Source organism: Equus quagga, chromosome 18 (genome assembly GCF_021613505.1).
Source record: "Equus quagga isolate Etosha38 chromosome 18, UCLA_HA_Equagga_1.0, whole genome shotgun sequence".
NCBI classification, from domain to species: Eukaryota; Metazoa; Chordata; class Mammalia; order Perissodactyla; family Equidae; genus Equus; species Equus quagga.
Window position 1 is genome coordinate 15,345,586 of NC_060284.1, and position 14,989 is coordinate 15,360,574.

Consider the following 14,989-nt stretch of genomic DNA (forward strand, 5'->3'; position numbering starts at 1 on the left):
ATATCTGTATCTCTCTACCTATTTATCTAGTAAGTTATCTATCATCTACCGTTAATCTCTTCTTTCATAGAATATTATCTATATAAGCCCCTCAAATATTTGCAAATCTCTTTTAAGTTTCCCAGAAGCAGTTTACTAGCTCTTAAGGTGGAGATAGTTCAGAGTCTCGTTGTAAACATCAAAATATCCACTTATTCTGGTGAGCTACCAAAGCATCAGCATAAATTTATTTGCTTTTACAGCTTCTCCAAAACATGTTATGCCTCGGTGATCTCAACTGGATATCTGGGTTAAATAAAGGACCTCAGTGAGAAGCCGTGCCTCATTTGGTCTCAGTTTTCCTAAGGCCATAAATAAGGGAAGGCAAATTGTAACTTGCTATTATTTCCAACGAAGTCGTCAGGCATCAAGACATGGCAGAGGGACAAAGCATGAGGAATGAGCAGGCTCTTTGTACATTAATAGAAACAACATCTGTTGGATCCAAAACAGGTGATTAATTTTCCTGTGTTAATAACACTGTGTGGGTTGTAACATTATATCATCTTCATGGGAAATATTGATCCTTCCTTTCCCCTTAACAAATATTTGTTAAATTCTTTTCAGTATCTCCTAATTTTAAAAGCTGTATATTAAAACTACATATTAGGGGGCCAGCTCCGTGGCCGAGTGGTTAAGTTTGCCCGCTCTGCTGCAGCGGCCCAGGGTTCGGATCCTAGGCGCGGACATGGCACCGCTCGTCAGGCCACGTTGAGGCCGCGTCCCACATCCCACAACTAGAAGGACGTGCAACTAAGATATACAGCTATGTAGCGGGTGGGGGGTTTGGGAAATAAAGTAGAAAAAAAAAAACCCCAAAAGATTGGCAACAGTTGTTAGCCCAGGTGCCAATCCTTAAAAAAAAAAAAAAAGGAAGATTGGCAACAGTTGTTAGCCTAGGTGCCAATCTTTAAAAAAAAAAACTACATATTAATCATTAAGCTCATGGCAATATTAGTCAATACTACTTTCATAAAAATAGAAAACACAATGAGAATTTGAAGCCTATATTGGGTATTAATTTAACAACACCTGGCAGTTTTAAGTGTAAAAGAATTTGTCCTTGGTTTCTTATGAAGCATAAAGCTCATTGACTAACATAATACAAATGCACTTTCTTTGATTTACTCGGGCTCAGGCACATCAGTTAACTCTTTGGAACCAATTTTTCTTGTATATAAAGTAGGAGTAATATTATCTCTTTTGCTTGCTTAATATTTTAATAAGTAATAATAATATACAGTATATTAAATCGTTAATATGTCAACCATTTGCTTTGGTAACATCCCAACATATTTTTGCGGTTGTCTGGTAGCTAGTCTAGGAAAGACCAGAATGAACAACAGGGAAAGCTTAGTCCAGGGATAGGGAACAGCATAGTCAAAGATTACACACGTGTAAAACGTGGTGTGTTAGGAATACTGTATCATTGGAGCTTAGGGTGAGAGGTAGTCCAAGATGAGTCTGGAGACTCTGGTAGAGCCTGAGCCTCAGGGAATTTTGTGTCATCCTGAAAGCCATGAAGAGTCACCAAATTATTTTACAAGGAAAATCACATAAAGTTTGTGTTTTAGAAAGATCCCTCTTTCAGCAGTGAGCAGAATGTACTAGAGGGACTGTTACCCTTGTCTAGTTGAGGGCAGCGTTATGACCCTTTGATGAGCCCATTGATGATTCCAACAGGGACAAGGCAGTGAAGAGAAAGAGAGAAGAAAGAACAGAGAGCTAATACTTAGGAGGCAGATTACCAGGACTTGGTCACAGTGGTCTTTAGAGGGCGAGGTAGAGGGGGGAATAAAGTCTGATTCCAGTGACACTGATTTAGATAAAGTAGGTGGAAGCCTATGTTATTCTTCAAATAAGAGAACAGAGGAAGATTAGGTTTAGGAAGGAAACGATGGTTTAAAGTGTCTTGTATCACCAAAGATATTCATATTTCCAGTTGTCAGCTAAATACAGGAGCCTGGAGTTTAGTTGGGAGGTCTCTACTGTAAAATACGGCGGCCTTCAGTGTGTATTCGTAATTGAAACCATGGGAGTGGATAAGATTTCTTAAAGTGAGAGGCCAAAGAATGTGTTCTGGGGAACGTTGTTTTTAACAGGCAGACGGTAAAACAGAAACCAAAGTGATTCATTTTAAATGAATAATGGAGGGAGATAATTTATCAGAGGTAGTACATTGACATTAGGTGTCAGATGAAATACTGGATCTTATTGCTTCATGAAAATGTTCCATTCCAGCAGTACCAGGAATTGTGTTCTGCCTCAGAGAGAAAACCCAATGAACAGTTATTAACTAAAAAAGACGGGATTCTTTTCTCTTTGGTAGTGAGAAGGTGGGGGGAAGGTATTCAAGGTTGGGATTGCAGCTACGCCATGCTATTAAGATTCTAGCTTTCTGCTCTGCCATAATTAGTATGTGACTTTTCTTATTGTTTTTGCTTCATGAGTGCAAGATGGTTATCTGGCTACAAGCCATTTATCTGTTTTCTAAGGGAAAATGCTCTTCCCAAGGCGTGGCTGAGGAAAACAAGGGTGCCCATGTTCCGTGCCATGTAACCTTATCAATCATGTTTGATTGTACTGGGACAAACACCTTTAAGACGGTCTGGAAAGGGTTGATGGCAGTTAGCAGGTCCAACTAGACTTACTCATTATCAGGAATTTGAATAGGGAAATATGAGGAAAATTAGCTAACTGGTAGCTAGAGGTGAAATGTACCTAGTAACTGAGCCATGTTGGTGGCAGAAGACTAGAGTGAGATGCACACTACTGTGGCAGGGGTGGAAAGTGGACCAGATTTTTAGAGCCATCCTGGTGCCTGGCAGACTTTTCGGTGCCATGAGGGCCAATGGCACTGCGATATCTTTTCTTCCTGTAGAGCGTGGGTACTTGGCTTTTCTTGAATTCCCTTGACAACTAACCATGTGCTTAGGATTCCTACTTTCCTCATTTCCCTGTGCATCCTACCAATTAGATCCTCATTAACTGAAATGACTTGAGTAAGATTGTATTTTGCAAAAAGAGCCTAACACACAAATGCACACACAAGCACACACAATTTATTCACTATTCCTTGAACATGCTTCCTAGATTCTAATCCATGTTTATAAGGAAATAGTTAATAAGGTGAAATCAAACCTTTATGAAATCATGAGAGCAATAACTCTAAATTTAAAACAAGTAATAGACATCATTCTAAATTTTAGTGAATTGAGTGATTCTCACCAAGGTTAACTACTTTATATAGAAGGAAAAAAAGGTAATATTCATACTTTGAAAAATGATGGTAAGAAGTGTGGAGGATATAAAAGTTAATTTTTAGATATTTTGGTATTTTAAATGAAGTTATGTCAAATACAATCAAACACATTTAATGTTATGTTGGCAAAGATAAGGAGTTGGAGAGTAAAACTATAAATTGGAATAACTATAAAATGGAATTATAAAGGATCTTAAGCTTTTATAAATTGTCTATTATGTTGGAAAAATAATAAACATAATGTTACACAGTATTGAATATATGGCCTAGACACAAAACTGAATTTTCCTGAGTAAGTTCTGTCAGACTATACTTCATCAATCATAGATATAGGATTTATGGTGAGTCAGAAATAATCTTAGTGACCAGGATTTGAGATACTTAAAGAGATTGAAAGCAAAAGATACTTAGATGCAATGTTCTCACTGCATATATCTTTCAAGTGCTGAAGATTTGAGAGGACACGAGGAAGCAGATTTATGAGTTATAGCTCAAAGCCACTGTCTGGTATGTGGTCTGAAGTCATCACCTTCCAACGACTATGACAACGTTATTCCTCTTCTCTCTCTGTCCACCTGTATGTGTGATGTGATTCATTGTACCAAAGCTTGAGAGTTTTCCCTCCCACTGGACTCAGCCCTACCCTTCTGGGACTATATTGATGCAAACATTTAAAAAATAATTCTGTTGGGTGATGGAAAAAGGCTGGAGATTTAATTAGCTGTGATTATTATCTGTAGTTTACATATATTTATGTGAATGTATTTTCAAGACCCGTGTCCTGCACCACATGGAAAGCTCTGTGAGGGCAGGGACTGTGTTTATACACCGCTCTCTCCTTAGTGCTTAGCTTGGTGACAAGGCACTGGAGAAATGGTCAATAAAGATTTGGTAAATTAGTAATGGAACATAGTTTTAAAACTTCTCTGCCCAATGCTCCAATCCTACCATTTTTATCAGCTGTGAATTCTTTAATTCTTGACCCTTAATGGTATAGTTTAGATTTACTGGAATGTAATGCATGATAGTAGGAACTCTATGAATAATAGAAATGAAGAGTTGTTTTAAAATCTGACTTTCTAGAACAGTAAAAAGTAAAGCTTGATCAATATAATTCTCTTAATATTTTATTCAAGTTTCTTGGAAGTTTTTCAGGAGATTTAGTAAGCTAGAACTTTGATGATTTGCTGCAGTAGATGTACAAGATAGGTTTAACACTTGTTGATTGGAAGTAAATGCAGCCAAAGATTTAAATGCACGTCCTAGTAGCTGCAAAGAATTATTTTCAATATACCATGATGTTTTCTACAAATTCCTATTTATCACTGAATTGAAAATCAGACTTCAAATAATAAGAGAAATTTTTACTTGTATATGTTCATATGTTTTCTATTATCATTCTTGTCTTTCAATTTTTGAATACTTGTAGGGAGCAATGTTTGCTGATCTGGTGGAATCTGGAACTCTTCTCTTTAATTTCAAGAACTAAATGAATTCATGATCCTTTCATAGACAGAAAGGAGAATTTTGTTTATAATTATTTTAACATTTGTCATTTTGTAGATGATTTCCATGCTAAGAAAATATACTTGTTGCCTGTGGTACTGTCATTATTAATATATACTCATTATTTGACTAAATATTGTTTTTACATTTTATTGAACAAACTGTAAAATTGAAGATTATATTTTCAGCACCTCCAAAACATAAAAACTTTAATTCCCGGCAGACTTAAATATTTGTAAACCAACCACTATATCTGTCTGTAATCTGTTTCTTTCCTCTTCTCTGTCTGTCTGTCTGTCTCCCTCCTTCCTTCTCTCTCCTAGCCTTCTCATTATTCTACATTCTGAATAAAATTAAAACATGTATTTTTAGAAGTAATTTTCTTTCAATTAGAAAGTGAAGTCATCTGGTGAGAATGACGTGTAAGTGGTGCCCTATTCCAGTTTAGATAAATCTTTATCTATTTTGCCAAACTGGTTTGGCTGCTGGGATTGACTTGGCCTCTCATGTTAATGGAGAAAACAAATTCAAGTCAGGCAAACAATGGGTATTTGCCTTATAAAGGAATGGTCAAAGTTTTGGTTTTTGAGCTGGCTTAAGTGTTCTTTAAAGGTTAACATTTGTCTACATAATCTCTGTTTAAGTAATCTGTTTTACATAAATGTTAGCATTGGTTCAAGTAATACAAAAATAGACAAAAATCAGTTCCTGATTCCTCACAACTTTTTACTCTCTGGGAAGAGGAATGAGATAAATATACAGTATATAAGGCAGGAGTTAAACTGCACTTTGTGTTTGCAGTAATGGCTGTTTGGGGGCATGTTAGGCTGTGGGGGTAGTGGGACGAATCATTGAACATTACCTAAATTCAACCTGGGATATGCATTCTACTGGGGTTTCCAAAAACCAGTTCACAGATGGAGAGAGGGGAAGGGAAGATCAAGAGATGAACAAATCATGAAGTGACAGGCGCTCTTCAGGAGCTCCTCAACGCTCCTACGTCTAACAAACAACTGAAAAACGCCACATGGTTGTTGAACATCTACCTTCATACATCCGAAATGGAACTTTGGATCTGTGTGCCAAATCTGACCTTTCCTCAGTTTCCCTTTGGTTCAGAAAATGATACCTCCACATAGTCAATTTCTTAAGCCAAAAACTTAGGAGTTGTTCTTTGTTTCTCTCTTTCTGTCAGTCCCATATACAATCCATCAGCAAGTACTCCTGTCTTTAACTCCTAAATATTTTCCTATCTCTTAATTTATTTCTATCCTGATCACCACGACCAGAGGCCAATTGATCATAACTTACTTGGATAATTACTCACTTTTGCCACCTTTCCTTGTGATTTATCTTCTTCCCAGCGTCCATAATGTTGTTTCTAATCTATCAACCAGCTCATATCTTTCTTCCATTGAATATCTTCAATGGATCCCTATTACACTTGGAATTAAACACAAACCCCTTGACATGGCCATCAGTACCCACCTGCTCTGGTCCTTGCCAACCTTCCCTACCTCATCTCACACTTCTGCTGTTGCTCCCTATATATCACTTTGACCTTCTTTTTCCTCATCATGCTTCTTGCTGCCTCAGATCCTTTTTTGGTTGCTATTTTCTGTTCCTGAAACTCTTTTTTTGGTCATTTGTGTGGCTAGTTCCTCATAATTCGGTTCTCAGCTCAAATGATCCTTCCTCAAAGAGACCTTCCCTGACCACCTCGTCTGAAATATCTTTTCTCTCTGTATCTCGCTACTACTCTACTACCGAAGTTTTATTAGCTTATCAGAACTTTTGCTGTGTCACATTAGCTTGCTAACTTGTTTATGCATTTATTGATTTTCCATTTTTCTCCCACCGAAAATAAAGCTCCTTAGAGGTAGGGACTTTGTCTGTCATATTCAAGGTCCCCATCCCTAGTTTGTAGAAAGTGCTTAGCACTTTGCAGGTATTCCACACACGTTTGGTAAAGAAATGATGGAATAAATGAATGAAAAAGCTTATAAAAAGAAAGTAATGATCATTAGGGACCATCCATAATAAATTAGTCAAAACTAGGTCCCGCCAGATTAACCTAATTCTCTTTGCAATGTAGGTTTGCTGGACCTAAAAACTTGGGTAATGCTGTAGACAGGATATATGGATTTCAGAAGAAAAAAAATTAGAAAATGTATGTGGACAAGATACAGAATTGTAAATTAACTTGACAACTATTTGAATTCAAATTGCTCTGTTCTTGAGTATATTACTTCACCAAATTGAGTTCAATGAATATTATTGAGTTATTACTGTTTGCTAGCTGCATTATGAGGTATGAGGCGTCCAGTACATTTGTTTGTAGCACAAGACTTGTGGAATCTAGTTTGACAGCAGAATCAGATTAAAAAATATCATGATAGATTGGAATGATTGTCTACGTTTAACAGAAAGTTAATAAGGATTAACATAAGGATTAATAGAGTCTTTCAACGTGGATTGTACAAATGGTTTAAACATGACAACACCCAGAAAAAAATCATCTGAGGGTGTTACCCAGCTGTCACTTTAAGATTAAAGATAGGATGTAGCTGACAAAAATATCTCAACTGCCTTAACAGAAGTTTATACTCTGTCCAAAACAGAGAAATTTGGTCCAGAGAGGCAGAGGCAGAATGAAGGCTAGAAATGATAAGGGGTAGATTGAGATTCTAAATTAGGATGCACTTTCTAGCAAACAGATAACAGTTTTTGTAGAAACATGTTTTTGTACTTGTTGGATGACCATTTTCAGAGTAATTGCAAAATAGCGCCAAACTTTATATTGTATTCTATAGATTTACAAACTCTCAGCAGAGTGTGCCTTGTTGAACCTTTCAAAGATAAACAGGTAAATGCATCAGAACACCAAGGGAATCTAGAAAACGTGTAGTGTTGTAAATGAAGGAGTGTAGCAAGACAACCCCCTTGTGGCAGGAGAACATTTATTCCAAATGAGGATTGTAACCAGAATTAGTTAGGTTTTTCTTGTCATAGATCCAGCGCACTTGAATTGTGACAGACACTAATTTGATGCCACCGTGTTTGTCTGTTTTGGTTTGCTTTTCTTGTTTCTCTTTTAGAAACAATTTATTGAAGTATAACTTTCAGGAAAGTATACAAATCACAAGTGTATAGCTCAATGAATTATCGCAAATTGAACATAGCTGTGCAACCAGCACCCAGCTCAAGATTAAGTATCATACTAGCACTCAGAACTTTCCCCTTGTCCCCACTCACTGGTTCTAGTCACTAGTCACTACCCCTCCAAGGGCTGCCACTATTCTGATTTTTAACACCACAGATAGGTTTTGGCTATGCTTGAACTTTGATAAATCATACAGAATGTATTCTTTTCCCACCTGTCTTCTTTCACTTAACGTTATGTTTGCGGGATTCATCTATGTATACTGAGTGTAGATATAGTTCTTTTGTTCTCACTGCAATGCAGGATTTTGTGAATATACCATACATATTTATTTGTTATATTGTTAATGGGCATTTAAGTACTTTTCGGTCTGGGACTCTTACAAACGGTGCTGCCATGAACATTCTTATTCGTGTCCTATAATGACTATGCATATGAGAATTCTTCGGTAGTAGAATTGCTGGGGTGTAAGGTATACATATGTTCAGCTTCATTGATATTGACCACTAGTTTTTAAAGTAGTTGTATCAGTTTATACTTCTATATCCAGAACTTTCGTTGTGCCACATTCTAGCGAGCACTTGGTTGGCTTTTTAAAAATTTTAGTCAGTCTGGTAAGTGAATAGTGACATCTCATTGAGGTTTTAGTTTTCATTTTCTTGACGATTGTTGAAGCTGAGTACCTTCGTAATGTCTATTGGACATTTATGAAGTGTTCATGTTTCTATTGGTTTGTCCATCCTGATTTGTGGATGTTCTTGAAATATTCTGGATAGGAGTTCTCTGTTCAATATATGACTTAGAAATCTCTTCTCCAAATTTGTGGGTTGTATTTTCACTCCCAGCGATGTCTTTTTTTATAAGAAATCTTTCGTTTTAATATTTTTCACTTTATCAGATTTTATAGTTAACATTTTTTGTATCCTTTTTAAGAATGTTTTGCCTACTCCGAGGTCTGGAAATGTTCTCATAAAATTTTCTTCTAAAAGTGTGATTATTTTACCGCTCACATTCAGATTTTCCATCCGTTTGGAATTGATGTTTGAGCGTGGACAAAGATTAATTTTTTTTCTGTACAGCTATTCAGTTGACTCAGCACCATTTATTGAATAAACCATCCTTTCTTCCTGTACTGCAGTGCATATTTGTCACTAATCAGGTGGCTGTGTATGTGCGAGCCTGTCTCTGTCCAATTGGCCAATTTGTCTATCTTTCATCAATAACACATTGTCTTATTTGTGATGGTTTTACAATAGTTCTATAATAATGAGTCCTCTTGTTTCGGTGGTGTTCTTCTGCTGTTCCAGTTATCAATTCACTGCCTCCTGGCTCCAAATTCACCCTTTAGTGCCTAGTCTCTGAAAATGAAATGTTCTCTCTTGATGTTTTTTCTTTGCCAGCTGGCACGAAGTTAAGCCTTGTCAGTAGAGGGCACTGGAGAGACATTGTAAGAGAAGGTTTTGGATTCCTGGTTCTGCAAGTTCTGAAGCAAGCGTGGCTTCTCCAGGATCCAGCTCCCGCGGCATGCGCTGCTGTTCCAGTGCCAGGCCCTGCAGTGCCGGTGCTCGGGAGCACTCAGCAGCCTGCAATGTTCCCCAATACCCTCCCTCGGGTAGTTCTGTAGCAGCATGGCCCCAGTGAGACACCTTTCCCTGAGCAGCTTTCCCCAGCACCCTGGAAAGTGAATTTCCAGCAATTTCCACCAGTGCAGCACTCACTACAGGTACTTCTTTGCCGTTTAGTGAGTCATGGCCACATCCAAGGTCTGGATCTCTTCCCTCCCATGTCCTCCTCCTGTGTGTTCTGACTCACCCTAAGGGTAAGACTCTTTCTTATATCTGCTATTTACTATAGTTTTTAGTTTTTACTTCTAGCCAATCCCTCACTGTTACAACCCTCTGTTACTATAAATAGTTCTTTATATTAAACTTTCCCAGATTAAATGACTGTGTGATTTCTTTCTTCTGGTTGTATACAGGGTGGCATAGCAGCTTTATAATAAAGCCTTCCAATCTGTGAACAAACCTGGTATGTTTTTCCATTTAATTAGTTCTATTCTTGTATATCGTTTGACAGATTTATTAGTGAGTTTTTAATGCATATTGATGTTATTGTAAATGGTATCCTTCATATTTTATTACTGATTTTGTTCCTATATAGGAATCGAATTGATTTTTGGCAATTCACCTTTTATCCACTGAACTCGCTAAATTCACATATTAGTGCTAACAATATGCCTGTATATTCTTCTGTAGTTTTCACATACACAGTCATACTTACGCAAATAACTGAGTTTATTTTTCTTCTAATTCTTATGCCTTTTATTTCTGTATCTTGACTTATTGCATATCTAGCTTTAGGACTTTCAATACAATGTTGCATAAGCTAGTACGAGCGAATATTCTTGCTCTTGGAAAAAATGTTCAATATTACACCGTTAAGTATGATGCATGCTGTATTTATTTAATCAGATACTCTTTATTAGAATAAAGGAAAGTCCTTTCTATTCCTAGTTTGTTAAGGGTTTTATTTTTTTTTTAAATCATGAGTAGCTATCAAATTTTATTGTCTTTTCTCCTTGTGTTGATCTTATTGTATTATTTTTAACCTTTTTGTTTATTAATATGTCAAATTATGTTGCCTTTCTAACATAAAAACACCCTACATTATTGCAACGAACTTAAGTCATTGGGACATCCTATCCTTTTTTTTGAATTAATAGATTCAATTTGCTAATACTGTGTTTAAGATTTTCGTGTGTATCTTGACAGTGGTTTGTAGTTTTTCTTTCTTGTCTAGTAATTTCCTTGTCAAGTTTGTATACGGGTTCTCCTGATCTCAAGTTTTATTTATAGGTTAACTGATCTCAAGTGTCGGGAAGTGTTCTCGAAGATTTTGTGTAAGGTTGTTATTATTTATTCCTCTAATATTTAAAATGATTCACTAGCAAAACCACCTGGGTTTGGGATTTTCTTTGTGAGAAGGTTGCCTTTAAATTTTTCTAATCAAGGTAAAATTGGTATATAACATTTTGTTAGTTTCAGGTGTACAACATAATAATTTGATATTTGTATACACTACAGAGCAATCACCACAATAAGTCTAGAAACCGTTTTTGCAATACTTTTGGACTTACAGAGAAGTTGTAACATAGTACAGAAAGTTCCCATATACTCTTGACTCAGCAGCTCTTAATATTCACATCTCCCATAGTCATAATGCAATTGTCAAACGAGGAAATTAACATTGGCGTTACACTATTAATTCAATTACAGACATCACTCAAATTTCATCAGTTTTTCTACTAACGTCTCTGTCCCAGGATCCATCCAAGATCCTGTGTTGCATTTAGTTGTCTCCTTAGTCTCCTCCAATCTGTGACAGATCCTCATTCTTTCCTTGTCCTTCATGACCTTGACACTGGCAAGTTATTCTGTAAAATATCCTTAAATTTGAGTTTGTCTGGTGTTTTCTCATGATTAGATGAAGGTTATACATTTTGGGCAAGAATACCACGAATGTGCTATATCCTTCTCAGTGCAAGATATCTAGGAGTACAGAATATCAATATGTCTCTCCTGGTAATGTCAACCTCGAATACTTACTTGAGGTGGTGTCTGCAGAATTTCTCTACTTTAAATTACTATTTTTTCCTTTGAAATTAGTGAATATCTCGAGGGGATACTTCGAGATTCTGCAAATATCCTATTTCTTCTCAAGCTTACACTCATTAATTTTAGCATACACTGATGGATCTTGCCAACAGAAATGATGACTATGGAATTTACCTAATGTTGATTTTCTATTTCCCACATTTTTTCCTACATTTTTTCATTGTAATTCAGAGCTGAACTTTCTCACTTGTTTACTTACTTATTATATTAATTATTTATATCAGTGTGGACGCATGGCTGTTTATTTTATTCTACGGGCTATAATCTAATACTATTATTTATTTTGTTTCTCAAATTATTTCACCTGTGGCCATTCTGTGCCTCTTTGGCATTTTTTGAGCACCTCCTTACTTTCTGGCACCACAAGATAGTCCAGGTTCATTTTGTGTTTTTCCTATCGTGGATCTAGAATCAAAAATTTCTCTGAAGATCCTTGGTTCCTTTTATTGGAGAATGATGTTTGGAAACCAAGATCTTAGAGCTAAGTGTGCTCACTGCTACAGAAGTGCCATTGCTTCTAGCTTTCTCAGTGGACTGATCTAGGAATATATGTTTGTATACTCATGCATACATGTACATACATCTATATTTATTTCTGTAGCTCTCCCTGTGTTTCTGTGCTTACACCAATTCCTGCAATTCCAATATGGTACCATAAGAGCCATGCTAGCCTTCTTCCTTTTCTTATTTGTAACTTATTTGACAAAGAGAAACCTAGCTCTTATTGTTTATAATATATTTACTTTCTTCTTCAATTTTAGTATATGCATTAATTAGATTAAAAATTGCCAACCCAAACCTCTAATGCTAACATATTTATTCACTAGAATAGGGTGTTTTGCAGTTCTTTTTATCTTTAATCTTAGAGCATAGAGTCCAAACACTGTTTTCCACCATTACTTAGGTTAGCTCTTTTCTTCTCCATCCTTCCCCTTCAGTGTGGTTATGTGATTTATTGGCTGAAGTTGGGGTCATTTGTTACTGTCTGTATTGTATTTTGGGTTCCTCCCACATCCCGATTGACTTAATTGTGTATTTACTTGGTTATTTTGGTGCATGAAACATTACTATAGTTCAAAGACTAAGAGCCACACAAAAGGGTATCCTTAGAGAAATGGTGCTCCCTCCTCATACCTACTACCCTTTTCCCAGCCCTCCTTCTATTCCACCCTTTCCTACCTGTTAGTAACCAATCTCTTTAATTTCTAGTTTGTCATTCCTGTAATTCTTTTGCACAAATGAGTGGATACATGTATATTTTCTTCTTTCTCATATAAAAGGTAGATTACTATAGATACTCTTTTGTGCACTTGTTTTTTGTCACTTAATAGCATATTCGGGAAATTAGTTCACATCAGTTTACGAAGCTCTTCTTTATTCTTTTACAGCTGCATAGTTCTCCACTGTGCGATGTACCATCGTTTCTTCAACTGATCTCCTGTGCATGGGCATTTATGTTGTTTCCAATATTTTGCAATTACAAACAGTGCTGCAATGAATAACCTTAAGTATATGTGCTTTTTGCATTGTTGGAGGTGTATCTTCAAGATAGATTTCTAGAAGTGGGATTGTTAGCCAAAAGGTAAAGTTGTGTGTACTTTTCTTATATATTGTTCAATTGCCTTCCTGAAAGGCTGGGCTAGTTTGCACTCCCATCAGCAATGTATAAGAGTGCCCCCTAGGTTCACTAACAGAATGTCCCATACTTTAAAATTTTAAAAATGTTTTTTAAATAAAAAAAATTTTAAATCTTATAGGTGAGAAATGATATATCAGTGCTTTCTACATTTTCATTTCTCTAATTATGAGTGTGTTTCTGAACACTTTTTCATGTGTTTAATGGGTATTTTAAAACTTTTTGTCTGTTCATGTCTTTGTGTGAAAATATTTTAAAGAAACGATTTAATTTCTAGAGTAGAAAATTTAGAAGTTTCTGTTTCTTCTCCTGTCCGTTTTAAGTTGTGTTCTTCTAGAAAATTTTCCATTTTATACACATGGCCAAATATGTTGGCGTAAGTTATTAATAGTTTCATTATATTTTAAAGTCTTTAGAATTAAATTAGCAGTGATGTCTACTTTTTCCAGTATTGGTAATTTGTGTTTTCTCTCTCTCTCTCTCTCATTCTTTTCATCTGTCTTGCTAGGAGTTTATCAATTTTATTTGTCTTTGCAAAGAATAAACTTTTGGCTCATTATGCTGTGAGAAAGCCAGGCAGCCGTGTCAAAGAAAATCAGGACTCCTGGCCAATAGCCCAAGGACAACTACTAGCCAGTAGCCAGAAACAACTTCCAACTTCCAGCCTTGGGAGTGAGGTCATTTTGGACTCTCCAGTTGTCCTACACCCCAGCCGAAATCAACTGAAGCAGAAGCACTTAATGGTCAACTCATTGAATACTGAGAAATAATAAATTGCTGTTTTATTAAGTCATTAAATATTAGGAGTGCTTTGTTATGCAACAAGAGATAAATGAAACACCAAGTCAGAGCTGTATCACTGTCTAGGCTGAACAAGATAATGGTCAAGACTAGAGAAATTAGAGATAAAAATAAGTGGTAATGACAGCTTTGCTCATGGTTTGGATATGGGGGTGCAAAAAGTGACATCAAGGCGAATTTTTAGGCTTTGACTTAATAAAACTTGGTGTGCGTTGATATTCTTTACTAAAATAGAGAATCTGAGGGTGAAGTGGGTTTGTGTTTGAAGGCAGGTTCTGTTGTAGACCTGTTAAAAATTGAAATGCCAGAGATCTCGTCAAGATGGCGCTGTGAGCAGACATTGAACTCGCCTCCTCCCATGAAGACAACCAGGTTACAACAATTTTGAGAAGAATCACCCTGGATTGAAAACTGAAAACTGGATAAAAAGAACCCCCACGACAAGGGACAGTCCTGACGAAGGCAGAAGAGGCAGTAACTCTGGCTGGAGAAGAAAAAAGCCACCTTTGGGAGCAGCGGAGCTTCTCAGCTGGCCAGGCGGGAGCCACCCTAAGGTACGAGCCCTCCCTGGAGGAGTGAGGTCCAGAGCGGGGGCAATACTGCTATAACCATCCTTCGGACTCAGTCCAACTGAGATGGGGGTCTTACCGTCTGGCTTCCCTGGCTATTAATTGCAGTGAGGACACCCCAGAAAAGCTATCGGCCAAAAGCCGAAAAGATCCGGGTCTTAAAGGGCCTATGCACAAACTCACTCACTGCAGCAACCTAAATCACCAGAGAGAAGGCTGACTGTCCTTTGGTGAAACAAGACTCACCTGGTGGGCTCTGGGGGCATCTTGGTGAGAGGAGGGTCCTCTCTGGAGACTGAGACATTGGTGGGGGCCATTGTTCTGAGCTGGTCCAGGCAT